This window comes from Schistocerca americana, chromosome 7 (assembly GCF_021461395.2).
Source record: "Schistocerca americana isolate TAMUIC-IGC-003095 chromosome 7, iqSchAmer2.1, whole genome shotgun sequence".
Lineage (NCBI taxonomy): Eukaryota > Metazoa > Arthropoda > Insecta > Orthoptera > Acrididae > Schistocerca > Schistocerca americana.
Window position 1 is genome coordinate 161,217,159 of NC_060125.1, and position 20,694 is coordinate 161,237,852.

The 20,694-nt window shown below is 42.7% G+C and overlaps 1 protein-coding gene across 2 annotated transcripts in view; it reads right to left on the reverse strand.

The window, feature by feature from the left end:
• LOC124621871 (geranylgeranyl transferase type-1 subunit beta) overlaps positions 1-20,694 on the reverse strand; it is a 63,210-nt gene that overhangs the window by 39,628 nt on the left and 2,888 nt on the right. The gene's annotated exons all lie outside the window — the stretch shown is intronic.

Below are 20,694 nucleotides of genomic sequence, written 5' to 3' on the forward strand. Positions count from 1 at the left end.
TGACTATAGCATGTACACAGTTCCAAGATAAAGATAATTTCTCCTCCTATCGAAGGTTTAAGGATGCTGCTGGGCTGTTGGCAGAAATATAGAGATCAAGGTAAGCCAATAACTTTTCAATTCTTTCTTCCCAACCTCTCGTGTTTCTGGGAAGATCAGCAGCAATGAACAATCACATCATCAATAAACAACACTGTCTCACCTTTCAAATGCCACATATTGTCTTTAGTGCAAAGCTCACACAAAATAACTTGGGTCTTGCGTAGAAACACTGAGTGCTAACCGAGTACATCTCTCTGTGCTGAAGGAGTGCCACTTAAGTTGTCTCTCCCTGTCACCCTGTGTTACTTTAATCAATAAAGAGCGGCCACCACAGATGTTTCTGTGATCGGTACTCTAGCCAGATACTACTGACTTTCAATATCTGTGTTTCAAATTGTTGGTGATACTACCCCAACCTATCCTTTGCAGACTCATTAGCTTTGGCTTAGAAATTCTGCAAGGTATGCATTTGTGCGACGGCTTCAGGTGTTGAACTAAGACTTCTCTATGGTGCAATAGCTGTTCCCAATGGGACACTCACCACAACTGTTGTTCCTCCTCTCCCATATTGTCCCTTGAGCCACACATAGAACCAATCTCATACAGGAACACAAGTATGTCATAAAGGCCATCTGAGATCTGACTTGTCAACTCATGGGTTAAGTGACCCAAAGGCCACCGGCAGGCCATCAACTTATGCATCTATGTGAAATGATTAACCACTAGGGTTGTGTCAGCAATATTAAATCGAGAACGAAAGATTACATTCTGTTACGCAACACATTTGACAGAGCAGCTCACTACAACGACAGCTTTGTAACAGATGGCCTCAAACTGCTGATCTAGATGGCTGGTTGGTTGATTGGGGTTGGAGGGACCAAACAGCAAGATTATCAGTCCCTTGTTTCAAAGGTGGTCCATTTGGACGAATTTACATCTCAGAAGATGTCATAATAGTAAAAAAAAGTGCTGTCATGTTGTCTATAGGGAAAACAAAAGGAAGGAAGTCAGCAAGTGGGCAACCAAAGGCTATGCTAGAGGTAGGAAATATGCCACCTATGACACAGTACAGGCAAGACCACGTGCTATTCAAAAGTATTCAACCACAAGAATGCACATCTACATCTACATTGATACTCCGCAAGCCACCCAACGGTGTGTGGCGGAGGGCACTTTACGTGCCACTGTCATTACCTCCCTTTCCTGTTCCAGTCGCGTATGGTTCGCGGGAAGAACGACTGTCTGAAAGCCTCCGTGCGCGCTCTAATCTCTCTAATTTTACATTCGTGATCTCCTCAGGAGGTATAAGTAGGGGGAAGCAATATATTCGATACCTCATCCAGAAACGCACCCTCTCGAAACCTGGCGAGCAAGCTACACCGCGATGCAGAGCGCCTCTCTTGCAGAGTCTACCACTTGAGTTTATTAAACATCTCCGTAACGCTATCACGGTTACCAAATAACCCTGTGACGAAATGCGCCGCTCTTCTTTGGATCTTCTCTATCTCCTCCGTCAGACCGATCTGGTACGGATCCCACACTGATGAGCAATACTCAAGTATAGGTCGAACGAGTGTTTTGTAAGCCACCTCCTTTGCTGATGGACTACATTGTCTAAGCACTCTCCCAATGAATCTCAACCTGGTACCCGCCTTACCAACAATTAATTTTATATGATCATTCCACTTCAAATCGTTCCGCACGCATACTCCCAGATATTTTACAGAAGTAACTGCTACCAGTGTTTGTTCCGCTATCATATAATCATACAATAAAGGATCCTTCTTTCTATGTATTCGCAATACATTACATTTGTCTACGTTAAGGGTCAGTTGCCACTCCCTGCACCAAGTGCCTATCCGCTGCAGATCTTCCTGCATTTCGCTACAATTTTCTAATGCTGCAACTTCTCTGTATACTACAGCATCATCCGCGAAAAGCCGCATGGAACTTCCGACACTATCTACTAGGTCATTTATATATATTGTGAAAAGCAATGGTCCCATAACACTCCCCTGTGGCACGCCAGAGGTTACTTTAACGTCTGTAGACGTCTCTCCATTGATAACAACATGCTGTGTTCTGTTTGCTAAAAACTCTTCAATCCAGCCACACAGCTGGTCTGATATTCCGTAGGCTCTTACTTTGTTTATCAGGCGACAGTGCGGAACTGTATCGAACGCCTTCCGGATGTCAAGAAAAATAGCATCTACCTGGGAGCCTGTCTCTAATATTTTCTGGGTCTCATGAACAAATAAAGCGAGTTGGGTGTCACACGATCGCTTTTTCCGGAATCCATGTTGATTTCTACATAGTAGATTCTGGGTTTCCAGAAATGACATGATACGCGAGCAAAAAACATGGTCTAAAATTCTACAAGAGATCGACGTCAGAGATATAGGTCTATAGTTTTGCGCATCTGCTCGACGACCCTTCTTGAAGACTGGGACTATCTGTGCTCTTTTCCAATCATTTGGAACCCTCCGTTCCTCTAGAGACTTGCGGTACACGGCTGTTAGAAGGCGGGCAAGTTCTTTCGCGTACTCTGTGTTGAATGTAAAAGTGTGTTTTGTAAAAAGAGACTAACCAAATTGAAAAAGTGATAAAAACAGAGTAAAAGGGAGAGAAAAGAGGATCTTGGCCAGGGAGGGGTGTCAGGAATCTCCAAAAACAGCTTACATTGGGAGACACCTCAACCCTCACTGCTCTGTCCCGAACTCCAGAGGGAGATTAAAAACCTTAGAAATGAAAATAAAAATCACTTTCACGGAGGAAACTGAGAACCAGTTCAACCCTCTGGGAATCTTCTGCCAGAATTAAAGGTAAAGTGCGGGGAAGTCTGTACTTAGTACGCAGACCCAAAATAAGGGGGCAATCCACCAAAATGTGGGCTACAGACTGGAAGGCTCCACAACCACAAAGTGGGGGTGGCTCATTACGCAAAAGAAAACCGTGGGTCAGCCTGGTATGGCCGATGCGGAGACGACACAGGGTGGTCGAGTCCTTTCAGGAGAGGCGGAAGGAAGAACGCCACGGGACAGATGTCACCTTAAGCGCACAAAATTTATTAGACAGGGAGGCAGCCTCCCAAGAGTTGGCCCATGATTGTGAGAAGTGGGATTTCATATGAAGATGTAAATCTGTTGCAGTAGAGGTTACAGAGAAAGTGGGGTAAGTGTCTGCTCCCCCAGCCAAACAATCAGCAAGCTCATTACCTGGGATACCCACATGGCCAGGGACCCAAAGGAAGTCAACGGAACAAGCAGCATGGTGAAGATGAGCAAGACGGTCATGGATGGCTGAGACCAAGGGATGGCAGGAAAAACACAAGTCAATAGCCTGAAGGCCACTCACTGAGTCCGTACATAACAAAACACGATTGAGTTGGGACTGTTTAATGAAGGTAAGGGTCTGAGAAATTGCCATCAATTCCACAGTAAACACCCCACATGCAGTTCGCAGGGGATGATTTTCCATGCCAGCAGAGGACATGAAGGCATATCTCACGCGATCAGCAGATTTAGAGCCATTGGTGCAAAAAACAACAGCATCCCAAAAATCCCATAAAATTCGGCAGAAAAAACAACGGTACACCATAGAGGGAACGGAATCTTTCGGACCTCGGCAGAGATCCATCCGAATCCAGTGCCAAGGAACTAAGCAAGGGGAGGTGTTGGTGAGGGAATGTGCGAGACAGGACAAAGAAGGAAGCTGAAAATCACGGCGAAGAGACGCAAGGTGGAGCCCATCCCGTAAACCCGCCCGAGGGCGGGAACCATGCGGGCGACAACCTTGGTCTGGGAACAGGATAGAATAGGAAGGGTGAGTGGGAGAGGAACGGACAGCAATTGCATAAGAAACCAGAAGCTGGGACCGCCAAACAGAAAGGGGGGGGGGGGGGGGGGGAACTGGGATCCCAGCTTCAACCAGGAGACTATCAACAGGGCTAGTAGGGAAGGCACCGGTGGCCGAATGGATACCACAATGGTGGACCAGATCCAGGAGGTGCAGTGTGGAAGGAGCAGCTGAACCATAAACTTGACAGCCATAGTCCAAGCGATACAGAACTAAAGCCCGACAAAGGCAGAGAAGAGTGGAACGATCCACACCCCAAGAGGTGTGGACAAGGAAGGAAGGGACAGTGAGTTTATGGAAACATCCCATCTTCAAAAGTCTGATATGAGGCAGCCCAAGTAAGCTTGTTGTAAAAAAGAAGACCCAGGAAATAAAACTGTAGGACCACAGGTAATCGTTGTGCATCGAGGTAGAGCTCTGGATCAGGGTGGACCATAGTATGGCGACAGAAGTGGACCACCCATGATTTTAAAGGTGAGAAATGAAACCCATGTGAGAGGGTCCATGCAGAGCCACGCCGTAAAGCACCCTGGACCTGCCGCTTTGCAGAGGCCATCAAAGAGGAACTAACCCAAATGCAGAAATCATCCATATACAGAGCAGGGGTGACTAAAGAACCAACGGACGCCTCAAGTCCATCTATAGCAATGAGGAAAAGAAGTACAATCAATATGGATCCCTGTGGGACGCCATTCTCCTGGGTTCATGGAGAACTAAAAACAGTACCAACCTGAACCCTGAATGACTGATGTAACAGGAACTGGTGGATAAAAATCGGGAGTGGGCTCCGAAGACCCCACTCATGAAGTGTAAGAAAGATATGATGGCGCCAAGCTATGTCATTGGCCTTGCGAAGGTCGAAAAATACTGGAACCAAATGGCGCCACTGGGATAAAGCCTGTTGAACTGCGGATTCCAAGTGAAGTAATTGATCGATCATAGACCGTCCCTCTCGGAAGCCACAGTGGTAAGGGGACAATAGATCCTTAGATTCGATGACCCAACTGAGCCAACGGGCTACCAACCATTCAAGTATCTTGCAAACAACATTTGTCAGACTAATTGGCCGATAGCTTTTGACAAACAGGGAGTTCCTTAAGGACAGGAACCATGATGCTATCCCTCCATTGAGAAGGGAAGTCATCCTGGAGCCAAATATGGTTAAGCACCCAGAGAAGATGGTGTCATCATGGAGCACCAAGATAATGAAGCAATTGGTTATGAACGGAGTCTGGGCCAGGGGCTGTTATCATGAGAAGAAGAAAGTGCGGAAAGAAGTTCCCATTCAGTAAAAGGTTCGTTGTAATATTCTGACTGACAAGGGGTAAAACATAAAGCGGAAGCTTCGGCCCACTGTTTCTGGTGAAGGAAAGCAGCCGGACAATAGGCTGATCCTGATGCTGCTGCAAAATGGGACGCACGATGTTCCGTGAGAATCAACGGGTCTGTGCAAAGGCCATCAGGGATGGCAAGGCCTGGGAGGGTAGACTGCTGATGGCAACCTTGGAGAGAGCGAAGTGTAGCCCACACCTGCGACATAGGGACAGTAGAGAGGGAAGAAACAAAGCATTCCTAGAACACCCATTTGCTCCATTTGATTAAGTAAAAGGCTTTGGCGCGGAGGCATTTAAAGGTCACATAACTAATGAGGAGGTATTGAACAGAATTGGGAAGAAGAGGGGTTTGTGGCACAACTTGACAAGAAGAAAGGACCAGTTGGTAGGACATGTTCTGACGCATCAGGGGATCACAAATTTAGCATTGGAGGGCAGTGTGGAGGGTAAAAATCATAGAGGGATGCCAAGAGATGAATACACTAAGCAGATTCAGAAAGATGTAGGTTGCAGTAAGTACTGGGAGATGAAGACACTTGCACAGGATAGAGTAGCATGGAGAGCTGCATCAAACCAGTCTCAGGACTGAAGACCACAACTACAACAACAAGATTGGCAGCAGATGGGTGCCTCTTAAGATGTTGCAAAGCTCAACAGCAATCACGGATGGCAATGGCAATGGCCGTTCTCCACCACGGGACTTGCCAGCGGCGAAATGGTCCAGATGAGCGTGGGATAGCAAGGCTAGCAGTGCAAACAATCGCATCAGACACGTCACCTAGGACGTCATCAATACAACCCGACAAAGAGGGAGAGAAATTGACCTGTGCAGTATATACAGGCCAATCTGTGCATTGGAAAGACCAACGAGGTAACCTGTCCGTCGGGGTGAGGGAAGCAAGTGAGAGAATAAATGGGAAGTGGTATACTGTGGTGTGCGTACTGTAAGACCTTCGGTACACACACCATCAGATTATTTGACTTGTCGCTCTAATGAAGTAGGCGAGTGTCAGCAATATGTCTCGTGGTCTTATCATGGTGTGTTTATCTTCTGCCATTAGGTCAGGTGATAGAAATGCCACTTGCACGTTTAGAGTAGCAGATTGATGGTGACCAACTTTAAACAGAACTTGATTAATTTTCACACACATTTATTAAAATAATAAAAATCATAGACATTACGTAACTTGATTCTGGATGCTGTTTACAATTGACAATCTGAAGTTCCTTTGGTCTTGGTATGTTAATCTTATTCTCACATATCTCTGATACTTGACAAAGTGTCTATACATCTCTCTTCATGGCTATGTACAGGAATGTGATAATCTTATTAGGCACAGACTGAAACTTGACTACAGACTGATGCAGACTGGTGCAGACAAATGCAGACTGGTGCAGACAAATGCAGACTGACTAATCGGAGGTCTGTGCACTCGTTATAATACCTCACGTGTTCAGGTATCACTGCGCGAGTGTGATCTGCGAGGAGAAAAGGTTCTACATTAGCAGCAATCTCATTGGCTGCGTTACATATTAATACGCGGATCAGCAGAAGCAGAATTTGGTCTGTCTCTAAGACAGCGCCATCTCGTAGTGCGGAGACGGACGAGCGCTGCGCCTGCGCTGTTGTGCTTAGCGGGGCGCGCTCTATTGGGAAAGTTGTGTATGCGCTGACTACGCGGGACTATGTACACAACATCTACATATACATCTACATTTATACTCCGCAAGCCACCCAATGGTGTGTGGCGGAGGGCACTTTACATGCCACTTTCATTACCTCCCTTTCCTGTTCCAGTCGCGTATGGTTCGCGGGAAGAACGACTGCCAGAAAGCCTCCGTGCGCGCTCTAATCTCTCTAATTTTACATTCGTGATCTCCTCGCGAGGTGTAAGTACGGGGAAGCAATATATTCAGTACCTCATCCAGAAACGCACCCTCTCTAAACATGGACAGCAAGCTACACCGCGATGCAGAGCGCCTCTCTTGAAGAGTCTGCCACTTGAGTTTTCTAAACAACTCTGTAACTCAATCATGCTTACCAAATAACCCTGTGACGAAATGCGCCGCTCTCCTTTGGATCTTCTCTATCTCCTCCGTCAACCCGATCTGGTACGGATCCCACACTGATGAGCAATACTGAAGTATAGGTCGAACGAGTGTTTTGTAAGCCACCTCCTTTGTTGATGGACTACATTTTCTAAGGACTCTCCCAATGAATCTCAACCTGGTACCCGCCTTACCAACAATTAATTTTATATGATCATTCCACTTCAAATCGTTCCACACGCATACTCCCACCCGCCTTACCAACAATTAATTTTATATGATCATTCCACTTCAAATTGTTCCACACGCATACTCCCAGATATTTTACAGAAGTAACTGCTACCAGTGTTTGTTCCGCTATCATATAATCATACAATAAAGGATCCTTCTTTCTATGTATTCGCAATACATTACATTTGTCTATGTTAAGGGTCAGTTGCCACTCCCTGTACCAAGTGCCTATCCGCTGCAGATCTTCCTGCATTTCGCGGGAGGGAGGAGAAAGAGAAAGATCAATGGCAGAAAATATACTAGGTAGGGGAGCAATCATTAAGAAGGCACAAGTCGTAGTTTGGAAGAAACTGGTCTATGAGAAGACCCCGACTAGATGGAAATGCACTGTCCCACAAGGGATGATGGGATTAAAATCCCCGAGAAGGAGGAAGTGAGGAGGAAGTTGCTGAAAAGGGCAGTTAAGGAAGCAGATTGCAAACTGTGACCCCAGAGTCCAGGTGGATCCTAACAGCAACCGCTTCCAATGTAGTCTGACGAGGAATCCTCGGGTTATCAACGTCCGTATGGACCAACGTACAAATGCCACCAGAGGCCCACAGGGAGCTGACCCAATTTTGACAGAAAGCAGGGAACCCATGGAGGGCCAGCGACTGATCATCAGTAAAGTGTGATTCCTGTAGAACCACACAAGCTGCAGAGTAAAACGAAATAAGGGATTTCAGCTCCGGAAGGTGACGGTAATATCCATTACAATTCCATTGGATAACCACAGAACAATGATTCAAATGGGGGGTGAACAGGCTAAAGCCAATCACGCCTCCGGGTCACCATCCATCACTGACAAGGAGGAGGTGACATCCATGGACAGCAGGTCAGAATCAGGTTGCGAAGGTGGGGATGGGACCTCTGGCGACACCAGAGGCTCTTTGTCCCGAGACTTATGCTTCTTCTTCTTTTCTGTTTGAGATCGAGGAGGGCTGTGCTGCAAAAGGGAGCCAGCTGCAGCAAGATCTGGAAAACAAAGCGAGCGGGCGACCTGAGGGCCCACAGACTGTGGTTCTCGTGGTCGTCGTGTGGCAGCAGACCTTTGGCATGGAAGGTGCCTGGAAGAGGGGTTCTGGGAGGGGCGCCCTTGACCGGCAGACGCCAAAGAAGAGGGACACTTCTCCAGCTGGGGAAGGGGAGCAGCACCCGGAGGGGTGTGGGAACTGCAGGGGACGGGGGTAGGAGAGGGGTTCAGGACTGTGGTAAGGAAGGGGGAGGAAGGGGTGAAGTTGTAACTAAAGCACAGCTAGACGTCACTGACACAGGATGAAGTGTGCATACTTCTTATGAGCCACAGTGTAGGTTAGACGATCAAGGGACTTATACTCCTGTATCTTCTTTTCTTTCTTATAAGCCAATAAACCATAATCTCAGAGAGGGTATCCCCTTCAAAGGCCAGGATAAAGGTGCCAGTATCAACGCGATTGTCCTTCGGGCCCTTCTGAACACACTCAACAAAGTGAACACCCCGCCGTCCTAGATTGTCCCTAAATTCTTCATCAGTTTGAAGGATGAGGTTCCTGTGAAAAATTACACCTTGAACCATATTCAAAGACTGGTGGGGGGTAATGGGACACAGGAATTGTGCCATGATGGTCACAGGCACGAAGGGCCGCAGACTGGGCAGCTGAAGCATTTTTGATCAACAATGAACTCGACTGCATCTTGCTCAGAGAGTTCACTTCGCCAAACTTGTCTTCAAGGTGTTCCACAAAAAATAAAGGTTTGGTATTGGTGAAAGTATCCCCATCAGTCCTGGTACAAACCAGATAGTGGGGGAAAGGTTTGGCCCCTAGCCGAGCCTGACCCCCCCTCCTAGAGGGCAGACAGGGAAGGAAAGGCTGAAGGGGCAGAAGAAGCAGCTCCATTCAAAGAGACGGCCATACAAGAACGGCCAGAGTTCTGGACTCGTATGTGTTTCATGTGCATAGCATCTGCCCTGATACCACCCACTCCGATCAGGGGCTCTCCCCAAGGGCGCCACCCAGCCACAGCAAGGGCCATCTGGCACGGCGGCCATTGCCAGAAGTTACAATGCTCCAGGAAGACGAGCAACCACTCCTAGACTTACATGAGAAGGTCACAGCTCAGGTATCAGAAGTGTGATCCCTATGTTTTCAGGGTGCTCAACCAAAAGGGTACATCTGATTTGATCCATTATAAGTGGTTTTAGAAAGCCTGTGACTAGAAACAATAGGTTTGTTTATAAATAAATAAATCTTCCACTACTAGTCACGATTTTTCTTTATTTTACTTTTCGCACAACACGTTTTGAGAAATAATTCTCATTTTCAAGTGTTTTTTTTTGTGTGTAAAATAAAGAAAAATTGTGACTGGTAGCGGAAGATTTATTTATTTATAAACAAACCAAAAGGGTACATAGTGACCCCACCACATGGGCTGGCTACCATGCTGGCTATGTACCCTAGCATCAGGCGACGATGTGAAAGAAAAGATGGAAGGAACTAGAAGGGCACACACTGGAGACACTAGGTAAGGTGCTCTTCCCCAAATGGCTCACACTATGGAATAGAAATTTAGTAATGGAGGTCAAACCCCAGAGGGGGGGGGGGGGGGGGGCAGAGGATGCCGAAAGGATGAGGTAATTACTCAACAATACCAAATTGCAAAGCCAACATAGCCAGGATGATAGCATGGCCAACATAAACAAGGACACCAAGAGAGGGCGGAAGGGATGGAGAAAGGACAGGAAAGGAGGGGAAGGGAAAGAAAATGCAGCCCCAGAAAGAAGGAAGGCTGCAATAGCTCGGGGTCCCATGCTCGCCACGCACATACTCATGATAGGACCGTGAGCTCCTTGGGGGGGGGGGGGGGGGGGGGGTTATCTAGAGTTTGCGAGCTAATGCCCTGGGTTAAAGCAGTGACTGGTGGCATACACCACACATCCAGATGAGGACTGGGCTGTATGCACCTCACTGCCTTTGGGGTTCAGCATAAGTAAAGCCTATCTGATGATTGCTTACACTGTGTCAGCAATGTCTACCATCCCAAGCTGACCCCGAGGAGTCCAACAAACTGTCTCATCGGCAGTGAGGTAAAAAGCTCACATGAAGAACCATTATGGGACAGGTGGCTGTGATACAGAAAAACAATGCTGAGTGAATCTATACAGCAGATGCTGAGAAATATAGCTGCTACTATATCACCACCTCATCTGGCATCTGCTCTGTAGCTGCAGCTACTGTTAATGGTAACTACCCTAGAAAGGACAGATGGTTTTGGTCCACATCCTATGTTTTTGGCTGTTAATTCCACATTTATTTTTCAGCAGCTACTCAAGTCTAACTAAATTGGGACACATGCACCTGCTTGCCTGTGGGAGTTGTTAGCTAATCACCACTACTACCTGCATGCTCAGCTGTTTGCCTGGAGGCAATTAATTAGTAGTATGCTTTCACGAATACGTACTGACACTTGTGATGGTTTGTGTCACTGCAGTTACTTTTATTTGCTACTTTCAAATAGTTGTGGAAAATAAAATAGCAAAGATACAAAACAACTGTGCTTTAGTATCCACTACAGTGGCAACTAACACAGCACAGAGGAGGTGAATATGATATTCCTTGTCCATGAGTTACTTTGTTACACATTCCCTGTGTAGTCTGGCCCTTACAGACTGGCGCAGTGTGTGTACGTAATAACTTCTATGATGTAAGCCCTTTGTGGGAGGTAGTGTCCCTATCAGTGGACTCAATTCGGTGTCTTTCACTGAATCAGTGTTCCTACCATTTCCTAGAAACCCTCCTGGATATAAAAAGAAGAAAACCAGTGAAAACACCCTTCTGATTTCGTTGTATTAAAAAATCCCTTTACTTGTAATGTAATCTCTACTCATCAATGTTCAAGAAGACTGAGTTACAGCCCTGCAGACCATTTGAACCACCGGAGAGTTGCTTTCAGGATACAAGGAAGCCCTACAAATGATTAGGGAAATACAGACATCACATTATCTGGATATACACTGATGAGCCAAAACATTATAACCACTGCCCCCTGAGAGGCTGAATGCTGTTGGGCATATGACAAAGTCAGGAAAGTAAATGACCAACACAGAGACAAATGGGGAATCATTAGCCGCAAATAGTGGAATCCACTGACATAACTGACTTGAATGAAGAGCACATTTATGGCCTAGCACCTGGTACAAGCATCTAAGAATCGGCAAAGCTGGTTGGCAATTCGTGTGCTACTATCATGAGCATCTATGGAGAGTGGCTGAAGGACTGTGAAGCCATGAGTAGGTGAGAAGGTGTCAGATATCCATACCTCATATCAAAGAATGTAGGGGTCCAAGGCTTGTACAATCTGTAAAGCAGGATGGGTGACAATCAGTGGCAGGTATGACAAAAAAATACAATGGTGGTGTAACCACAAGCATTTCAGAGTACTCTGTTTAGCACACATTGTTGCACACGACGCTCCACAGCAGATGTTCAACCAACGACACTGACAATTATGATTACAGTGTATCAGCCCATAACTTACGGAAATTGTGTCATCTGTCTATAGACGTCTATACCACACACCTAGCAAGGATTTGTCAAATCCATGCCATGCAGAATTGATGCAATACATTCCAAAGGTGGACCAACTGGCAATTAAGCGAGTGGTTATAATGTTTTTGCTTGTGTGTGTGTGTGTGTGTGTGTGTGTGTGTGTGTGTGATAAACTCATCTCGGCCTACGCTACATATTGATGAGGTGGATTATTATGGTGAGGCATAACAGTCATTAGTGGGCAACCTCAAGGGCAACTTTGTATCCCAACTGTATTACACCTGTGCAGATAATATGGTGTCTGCGTTGTGGGTTGGCAGGAGAGCCAACCCAGGAATACTAGAGGAAGCCGAAAGGCACGCTTTTTAGCTCACGCAGGCTGGCGTGGGGTCTGGAACAGGACAGGGAAATTAGCCTTTAGAAAAACGGACGTAGCTGGTGGAATACTTAACTTTAATCCCTTAATGGTGAACATCGGTCTGACGGTACATGCATCACAAGATCAATAGCAACTGATAATGGCGCCTTGTTAGGTCGTAGCAGAAGACGTAGCTGAAGGCTATGCTAACTATCGTCTCGGCAAATGAGAGCGTATTTTATCAGTGAACCATCGTTAGTAAAGTCAGCTGTACAACTGGGCGAGTGCTAGGAAGTCTCTCTAGACCTGCCGTGTGGCGGCGCTCGGTCTGCAATCACTGATAGTGGCGACACGCGGGTCCGACGTATACTAATGGACCGCGGCCGATTTAAAGGCTACCACCTAGCAAGTTTGGTGTCTGGCGGTGACACAACAGTCTCTATTTCAATAGTCATTCAAAGGATTTTTGTGGAGACTAATAATCTCTAACCAATTCTCACAGTGGTTCAGATGAGCCTCAAGGTTATAATCACACCGAACTCTATGAGAGAACATGTGAGTTCAGTATTCCTGAACAACTATAATTGACAATTAGTTGTAAGAAATGAAACACAATCAATTGTAGTTATGACATAATGTTTAGGACAAAAATATTAGTTTACAATAAACTGAATTTAGTTGCATTAACTCATGATTAGCATTTATGTCAAGTATGTTTGTGTAGAAACTATCAAGTGTTTTTGGTTTCATCTAGTAAAATCAAAAAATAAATTATGGTTATATGCAACATGTAGGTGGTCATGATTGTCAAAAATCTGTTGGCTTCCCTGTTACAGTGCTCAACTTCTTATTATTTACAAACAAGGTCCCATTACTATTTCATTTCATTGTTATTACTCAAGAATGTTACCTTCCAAGGGGGAATTGTGGTGTACTCCTGTAATCCCAGATACTGAGATGCTACTGTTTTGGAGAGATCTGTAGATTTACTAGAGATTTGGTCATTTTGTGAACTCAGAAACACCCGTGGCTCATATATCATACCCTGTCCTGGTGTTAGTGCGAAGGTTATTAAGCAAACAAAGCTCACAAAGTTAAAAGAAGCCAAAATTATAAAGTATTTATTTGTACAAATGACCCAGTGATCAGGCTGTGGAATGCAATGGAACTGAAGTAGATGTAAGACGGACATACGAAGAATTTATTTATTATTTTTTTAAAAAGTGAAAACCATACAATTTATGTTCTTTCTACCACTATATGTCTGATCATCATCTTATTTGACTATCATCAGGTAACAACAGGCTCCTCATTACTTGATGATAGTCCAACAATCCTAAACTTGGTGAGTAATAAATAAAATGTAATTTATTTGGTTGTCACCATTAAATGTGCAGTTATTCTACTAAAAAGATATCGATGAAAACATGAACATAGAATTGAATTCTTTGAGCAGCCTAGCAATACAATGACTGCATTTTATTACGTCAACCAATTGTGAGTTCCATAATCTTTTTTCTTAAACAGAATACTATTGTCACTTAATTTTAACCTTTTTCATATAGCCTCAAATTTTGCAAATGAAGGTAGACATGTATAAAAACAGCCTCCAGTTGTGTATGTGTTTTCCTAAGTGTGGTATTGCTGATAATATGAAGCAGCACTGACAGATTGATGTCCTTTTTATTCATTTACAGAATTAATTACTACTACTACATCAACTGCTACACATTTATACCAAATGTAAAATCATGATGCAACTGGAAACTTTCTGCATCTGAACATGGGATACAGGCAATTAACCTCATTGTGCTTCAGAACAAATATTTTGTGGTCAAAGGTGATTCTTGTAACTGTATATCACCTCCTACTTCTTTGCCTCCTTCTTGTCATGGCATTACATCTCTGTGTTAATCTCAGCCTCTTCAATAAGTTTCCTCCATTCTGCCCCCACCGCAGCAGTTCTCCACTATCTTCTATGCCCTGAGTTTTTATTTCTTCTTATATACAACATATCCACTGCTTTCATGCTCTTCCTCTCTTTCTCTTTCCAATTGGTCTCCATAATTTTTTTTTCATTCTTTCACATTCCAGCCAAAAAATGTGGCAAAGCTAGGCTACATTCCTACTTTTTATTGATTTTATCTCAGCGCCTTGCATAAGATGGTCCAACTGGGCATTTGTTCTAGATCTCCAAGTACCATTGTGACTATTACCATGAACTGCACCGACTATTACCCTGAACAGCACCCATTTTGCAACACCCTGTATTTAAATACTCTGAGCTGCTGTTCATCAATATTAACTAATATCCATGTTTTACATGTGTAGGTCATGACTGGCATGATCGCGACTAAGTATATTTGCCATTTAATCTGTCTGTCTTTAACACCCTGGAGCCTAGTAATTCCTTAAACCTTGAAACCACTTATTACTGTTTAAGACTTGCAATTTTATTTCAGCTGGCATAGAATTATTCCTATTAATATTATATCCCAGATATTCACGGTTCTGCATATGCCCCGAATTGGACCCTGCTGCTTATATTTTATTCAGATTGTCATTTAACTTCCTGGTAAACATCATGTACTTGATCTCATTGATAGCAAGGCCTCAGGGTTGTGTGGATTCCTTCAGCTCTTTAATGAACTGCCTCTCATGCTAGTAAGAGTTTCTGAGTAACTGCTTGCAGATTCAAACTGAAAAGTATTACAAAAATGGCATCCCCTTATCTTACTCCCATATTGATGCTGAATCAAGTACTTAGTTCTCCATCCACTCATACTGGAGCCTTGGAATCAGTCGGGATTGCCTTACATTTAGGATGCCAGCTTGAAGTCTATGCATAGGTTATTAAGCTCAATGTTATCTTTATATGACTTTTATGATTTGCAACAGGACAAATATGTGGTATGTTGTTGGTCAATTAGAATACACTGATATTATCCCAAAATCTCACTCGCATTTTGAGTTAGCTTACTGTAGAGTGTATTGGGTTGGCATAAATTTGTAGCATTTCTTCATAAGTTAAATAAACACAACAGATACACATAACTGAGACTTAAGTCATTGGTAATATATTCTCCTTCACCATTTACAACAACCTGCCAATGCTGTGGTAATTTTTCGATTCCACATCTGTAAAGGAAGTTCCTTGAAGGTTGCTTTGCAGAGAGTGGATAAAGGGAAAATCTGAGGATGCAAAATAGCTTTCCAACCTAACTACTGTATAGTACTTTTTTTGTCAGTCTAGTGTTATGGAGGTGGGCATTATCATGGAACAGCATCAATTCACACCATCTTCCTGGTAGCTGTTCTAGGACTGCATCTGCAAGATGTCTCATTGTTGACAATAATTGTCAGCAGTGATGGTTACACCTTGGGAAAGCGATCAGTAGTACACCACATTGTCACCATTCCACCAGATGGATAACATTATCTCTTATGGATGCATGTAGGTCTTTGTATGGGGAGTTGCTTCTTTGTTTGGGCTCAAACCTTCCTTTTTTTTTTCCTTTGTAAGCACTAAGACACCACTTTTCATCACCAGTAAGGGTACAGGGTAGAAATGGTTGGCGTTGTTCACGAGACAATTGATGATGAGCAAACAAAGCTACACATATGGCCACCCCCTGATATTAGTGATTTTACCTTAGAGCATGCCCACACCCATTTTTTGAACCTTCTCCATTGAAAGCAAATGTTGCACAATTGCAGAATGATCACCATTAATTGCATTCACCAGTTCTGAAGTATGCTGATATGCGTCATTGTGGATTAACACATTTAAATAATCTTCATCAAAACCCGAAGGTATTCTCAAATGAGTAACTAATGTCAAAATGATCCTCCTCAAAATGAGAAAACCATTTCTTTGCCATGCTCCATCCAATGACAATATCCTCATTCACGGCACAAATATCTCTGGCTGCCTCCGCTGCTGTGGCTCCTCTATTGAACTCAAACACAAGAATACATCAAAAATGTTTCGGTTCCTTCACTTGGCACCCCATTTTCTACAGCTCCAGTCACTATCTCAAAATGACAACACATAAACTCACATAGCAGCAATGAATTGCAGACAAAAATTGACAGTTGGTACATAAACTCATAGAAACTAGAATAGCAACATTCGGAACAAAACCACTACAATCTTATGCACCAACCTAATACCTGACAAACCTTCATAGGTTACATTGAAGGATAATTCCTCGGTATTTAGGACTGCAATTCTGGTCTATTTTCTTATGTACTGGTTGAATCACCAGTCTTCTGGGATTCTTCCCAGTTTCTACATCAGTTTCATGAATTTAAGGATTTCTTTATGAAGGGTCGGTGCTGTTTCTTATTTATGTAAATGATATGCCTTCTAGTATTACAGGTGATTCAAAAATATTTCTGTTTGCTGATGACACCACCTTGGTAGTGAAGGATCTTGTGTGTAATATTGAAACATTATCAAATAATGTAGTTCATGATATAAGTTCGTGGCTTGTGGAAAATAATTTGATGCTAAATCACAGTAAGACTCAGTTTTTACAGTTTCTAACCCACAATTCAACAAGAACTGACATTTTAATCAGACAGAATGGGCATGTTATAAGCGAGACGGAACAGTTCAAGTTCCTAGGCGTACGGATAGATAGTAAGCTGTTGTGGAAAGCCCATGTTCAGGATCTTGTTCAGAAACTAAATGCCGCTTTATTTACCATTAGAACAGTATCTGAAATAAGTGACATTTCAACATGAAAAGTAGTATACTTCGCATATTTTCATACGCTTATGTCACATGGTATTATTTTTTGGGGTAATTCTTCTGATTCAAAAAGGGTATTTTTGGCTCAAAAACGGGCTGTTCGAGCTATGTATGGTGTAAGTTCGAAAACCTCTTGTCGACCCCTATTCAATGGTCTGGGAATTTTGACATTGCCCTCACAGTATGTATTTTCTTTAATGTCGATTGTTGTTAGCAATATTAGCTTATTCCCAAGAGTTAGCAGCTTTCACTCAGTTAATACCAGGCAGAAATCAAATCTGCATGTGGAATGCACTTCCTTGACTCTTGTGCAGAAAGGAGTGCAGTATTCTGCTGCATCCATTTTCAATAAGCTACCACAAGAACTCAAAAATCTTAGCAGTAGCCCAAACACTTTTAAGTCTAAACTGAAGAGTTTCCTCATGGCTCACTCCTTCTATTCTGTCGAGGAGCTCCTGGAAGAGCTAAAAAATTAAGCAAATTCCAGTGTTACATTCTTGATTTTTTTTATTTAAACTAACGACTTGTCGCCTGAATATGTTTCTTATATTTCATTTTATCTGTTTCTACAATCGTGTTATAATTTCATGTATTGACTCGTTCCATGACCATGGAGACTTCTCCTAAATGTGGTCCCACAGAACAATAAATAAATAAAAAAAAAAATAAGAATGCTTCCTCTTTTTCCATAACATCAATTCCTGGTTTCTTGTAACTCTTTAGATAGTTCACTATCTTCAGTACTTTCAATCAGGTGGGTCCATACACCTTTGGGTCTAAATATAATTGAGTAGCTGCTCAGTTTCCTTCCAAATTCTTTATCTATGCAGACCATCTTCTTTATCGGTATGCAAACTTCTCTGTTTATCCTAACACTCTGCTATTTTATGTATATATTCCTTAGTTCTTTCTTCCTGAGCACCTGCAGACAACACTGGTCATGTGGGTGTGAAAAGTGCATGTAGTGGTCTGGTTCAAGAACAATTTTCCACAGAAATGACTCATCATTTTGCACCACCCTCCCCTCTCTCCCATACACCTTCAACTATGACAGTTTTCACAACTAATTGTGGTACATCCTGTATATAAATCTTGCAGTTGTGGCACCCCTCTCAGTATGGTGCCCCAAGCGGTGAGTTGTGTGGCTTGGGCCTTAAACCAGACCTGTGCATGTTTGAGTGTTCTTTTGCACCTGAAGGAAGACACTGCCTGACAGTTTAGCCTACATTTAAATGTACCAATCTGCTGCTCAATGCCTCTTATGCTGTAAGTAGCAATCTATCATACTTTAATTGTTGTCAACTTCTCTTCAAATTTCTTATCAAAATTTCTGCTTTAGTTCCTATGGTAAAGTATCTTGATCTCTTTCCCCTCATACCTTCCCCTTTTTTTCCTTCTTAAAACTTTGTGCCTCCATTCTCTATTTCTGTATACCACCTGATTAGCTCTTGTATTTTATTGCTTCCTTTTTCCATTCCACTGTCTTGTCTACATTCATCATAAAAGTGGTCTTCATCTTTAAATTCACTTCAGTCCAGCACTATTTCATGTGCTGTTATCAGAATAGCATTTTTAACAGAATGTCATTCTCTATTTATATCATCTCCACAATCCTAGCCACAAAACCTTGTACATTTAAATGAAGGTTCACATGCATTAAAATAGTCTTCAGTCACATATGTGTGTTTCTAAGAATCCTGATGCTAATAGCATGAAGCAGTCATGACTGTTTAACTTGTTTGTCTGCAGAATTAATTACTTTTACCGAATAAATTATTACACTTCTGTACCATCCTTCTTATTTATCTGCTCAATAACTACACACTTATACTAGTAAAGATGTAAAACTAAGATGCAAGTAACAAATTTCTGGTACAGACAACAGAACGTCATTGCACATAAGAAGATAAAAGTTTTGTGGTGTAAGGTGGTTTTTGTAATTCTACAGTTTTCATTTGTTGGTCTGAAGATATTACCACAGTTAATTGAGTTTAAATTAAAATACAAACAATTCAATAACTACACAGTGACTAATTTTCTCTTTGCTTTGACATCTCTCTTTCTTTCTGCTTTGGCTGTTGTTCAGTATGCTGCCTGCAGTGTGTGTATTTCTAATATTTAGTGAATTATTATTATTTATCTAAATATTGCTTCTCAGCTTTTAACTACATAATATTCACAGTAATTTATATTTATGACAGCAGGTTATGGGCATAGGGCTAGGTTTTACAGTACGACAGTAACAACAGTGGAAAACCAACTCATCAATTCAACATATAATCCATAATAACAACACAAAAACAGGGAGCTACAGAGTGCCATTTTTTGATGGCTCTAATTTTAGCAACTGGATACTTAGGATTGAAACTCATATGTGAGCTGGAATTATTGAGTTTTGTGGAAAGAGTTACATAGAAATGGTGGTGTCTACTCAGGACACAGCTGAACAATATGCACAGAAGGCTTTTCTGGGAGTACTTCACAAAAACGAAAGAAAGCGTGATTCACATACATTCAAATGAGTTCCAGACTGTCACTTAGAGTATTCCACGAACACAGAAACTGCTTGTAACTTGTGGAATTCATCACCTCAAACTTTTGAGCATGAGGAAGTGAAGACAATTTTTTTATTCTCTGCTGTTGCTGGAAGTCTTACATCTGGCACAGTGGAGCAATTTTGACTTAGGGACAATGGAACATTTAGTTCATGAATCTGTTCCTTTGAGAATCTCAAGGGAATGGAAAATCTAATAAGAATTAGGGTTGTCAAAACACACATTTTTCTTTGCCAGAAAGGTTTGAGGAGTTGGTGTTAAAAGCACCATTTGTGGAAAGAAATTTTAAATAAATGTAAAAGGTGTTCTTGTAGTGCCAGGGTTATTAAATAGTCTATTGTCAGTAGGTGAACTAGAAATGGAGGGTACATTGTTTTTGAATGGACTCAATTCAAAGAACTGATAAAGTTATAGACAAAAGCAATAAAGGAAGAACTGCACACTCTGCCAACCAATGGAACTTGGATTTATGTAGCACGTCCAGCAAATAAAAGAGCTATTGACAGCAGGTGGGTGTTCAAAGTAGAAAGAGATGCACATGGAAATACTGAAACAATCCAGTCTAATTCTCAGGGTGGGATTGGGGAGTGATGATTACACCCTGAAAACAGTGGGATAGAAGATTTTGTTTTTAACCCCTTTATGGGGTTGGAAAGACTGGAAAACCAGGTTTTGGCAACAAAATTTATGTTGGCTAACTTTCCTGTAGTCAAAAAATTTTGAAAATTTTAAATTTTTTCACTTTTTTGACAAAAAAATCTGCTTCTTGTGCTCCTAGCAATAATTCATGCTTTTGTTACTGGTCTAAGTGAAAATACGAGGGTGGATGGGAGGGGGGATATGAGGCATCTCGTTCTATATACTCACAACTATACAAATGCAGGAGCCACAGGTCTGCAAGTGAAATAGTTTTTGTACAAGGTTTTAAGATGGTGGTAATGAAATTGGG